Consider the following 2,495-nt stretch of genomic DNA (forward strand, 5'->3'; position numbering starts at 1 on the left):
ACAATCTGTTTCACTGGAGTACAAACCCAATGGAGTACACCCTCAATGGCCTTAAAGAATTTCAAATGGGCAAATAAACAGCAACTCAAACACAGAGGCAAAAACTGGTTTTGTGTTCAGATGGACACAGAATCAAGGTCTAAAATACTCTGCAAAGATATTACTGTAATCTTTCAACATACCCACCTTATTCGTCCTGCTGCTGCTACGACCAATGAAACATTTCATCCATCTTAATTCCTATTTCAAGGAAATAAAAAAAAAAAACAAAAACAGAAAGTTCCAATATCTCAGGAAATACATTTAGCAAAGGCAGAAAATCGTATTTAATAGAAGAGATAAACATTTTAGGAAGCAGTGAATAAACAAGAATTCTAATAAAGCATGTTTACCCACAATACAACAACATCTCCTCTGAGGTATACCCTACATTAACATGACTTTAGACAAGAGATTACAATAATAAATATCTGAATAAATACTGTTAAAATAACTGATGAAAGTTCACATATTTCTGATTTTTCCATGCACTTTTAAAACTCTGAAATTTCTTTAATTGCAACTGCAGCAATATTTCCAGTCAGCTTCCAATCCAAGTTCTACACTCAACACTTGGCTATTTCACTTTGACCTGACACCATCTACCTCCTTAGGTGCAAATAAATACATAAAACCATCACCAGTTTCATACAGACATTTAAAACATTAAACCACTTCTATAAATGTTTTACCTGTGCACATAAAAATGCTTGAAACAGTCCAAGTCACTGATGAAGAACACTCCTCCCACCTAGCACAACATAATCCTTGAACCTGTACATCAAAAACATATGTGTGACAATCACTACACATTTCTAAGGCTTCAGTGAGAAAGTCAGAAATATCTCATATATGCTCTCTCCGTCATTGCTAGTTCTGATATTCACACTCACAAATAAGATGCAGGAAACATAAGAAACCAGTATTTTCTTCATTAAATGCTTTGAAAAACACTTCAATTACAACTTCAGCTACCCGAATCTATCTCTAACAGCCTGCTCAAAAGCTAAAAACATTTGCATAGTACTGGTTTTCTTCTGATCTTCCAGTTATCATTACCCAAGAATATCTTTAGAATTGAATACTAAGAACATTAGATCATTATAAAAAATATTTTAAATATATGATTTGTCATACACTTTATTTCTGCCTTTTCCTTTCTGTCTTTTGACAAACTCTAAAATGGAAAAAATCCAATTCTTCTAGCTACTGAAGCAGAAAAAAAATGCAGTCATCCCTAATATATTTTGCTTTACATAAAAGTAACTTTGAAAAAGATAAACTTAAACGATCACTAAAATAACTAGCTACAATCAAGTTATTGAAAAAACAAAGAAAAGAGCAACAGCTCGGTATTTTGATTGCTGAATAGTTCTGTGAGGAAAAAACCTGCACATAAACTACTGTGATCCAAGGGAACTGTGTGTTTACCCTATGTTATCCTCCTCTTTCCTTTTTATTAAGGAATGATAACATGAAAGACCACTTTTAATGGCATATTACAAGTTCAAATAAATTAGTACGAGAAAACTCAAGACTACAATTAGCTTAACTATACAGCATTTAAGAGCTAGGCTGTTGGCTGAGACTTTAATACATTAAAAAGCTTCAACAACAGTTATGTTGGAGAAGAAAGGAAGTGAGCACAAGACATACCAATTTTAATTTAGGTATAGAACTAGGTAAATCTTTTAACAGAGTATGACTTTTGGGCAAAATAAACTGAAACAAACCAATCTTTCATATTGTTTTAAATCTGCAACGCTGCAGACATTTGCACAGTCTTTTGAAAACTCTTTTATGCGGCTTTAAAATGCTTCCCTCCTTGTATTATCTATGCGAGACACATCTGATCAGTTGGAACCTGGGATTTGTTCCTGATGTCATTATTAAAAGTTCCAATGGATTCATAAGCTGACAGGCCTCAGTAAATTGCACACAAACATTACACCCATTTACTGCATCCATAGGACAAAACGCATTTGGCCGTCAGTCCCTTCCAAACCGTAAGGAGCCCGAGAGGGCTGCGCATCGTATTTGTACTTTTATGGAAGCAGCAGCACGGTTATGAAACATCGCTCAGGCCTGGAGTCAAGAGCCGGGCGCACAGCTCCGACTCACGCTGCCAGGGACCGCACGGGAGCCAAACGCTGCCCCAGAACCTGGAGGCACCCACTGCCACCCCTCACAGAGCTCACGCTCTATGGCCACCGCTGAAAAAAAGCGTGAGCTGTACAAGCAACCATCGTGACCTGAGGGAACCGGTCACACGCGGCCTTTCTGCAGGTCTTTATTACAACATCAGCACCGGCAACGGCAGTCACGCCCTCTCGCAGTTTCCGCACCCGCGGGGCTGATACCCCAGTTTCAGCTGTGGCATCCCTGGGCCGGGCTGTGGCACCCCCGGGCCGGAGCTCGGCTGGCCGCGCTGGCTCCGGGCTCGCACGGCGCCCCCG

General features: G+C 39.2%; 1 protein-coding gene across 3 annotated transcripts in view; it reads right to left on the reverse strand.

Annotated features, from left to right (window-relative positions):
• ZNF438 (zinc finger protein 438) overlaps positions 1 to 1,092 on the reverse strand; it is a 49,744-nt gene extending 48,652 nt beyond the window's left edge. Inside the window, exons 1-2 of one of the 3 annotated variants that reach the window (XM_031059330.1) lie at positions 732 to 1,092; positions 187 to 240 (exon numbers count right to left, since the gene is read on the reverse strand). The gene's annotated coding sequence lies outside the window, so the exon portion shown is untranslated. The remainder of the gene's footprint in view (positions 1 to 186; positions 241 to 731) is intronic. The other 2 variants (XM_014308174.2, XM_031059329.1) reach the window with 2 other exon arrangements.
• Between the last annotated feature and the right edge of the window lie 1,403 nt (positions 1,093 to 2,495).

The sequence above is a fragment of the Geospiza fortis genome, unplaced genomic scaffold (genome assembly GCF_000277835.1).
Source record: "Geospiza fortis unplaced genomic scaffold, GeoFor_1.0 scaffold75, whole genome shotgun sequence".
NCBI classification, from domain to species: Eukaryota; Metazoa; Chordata; class Aves; order Passeriformes; family Thraupidae; genus Geospiza; species Geospiza fortis.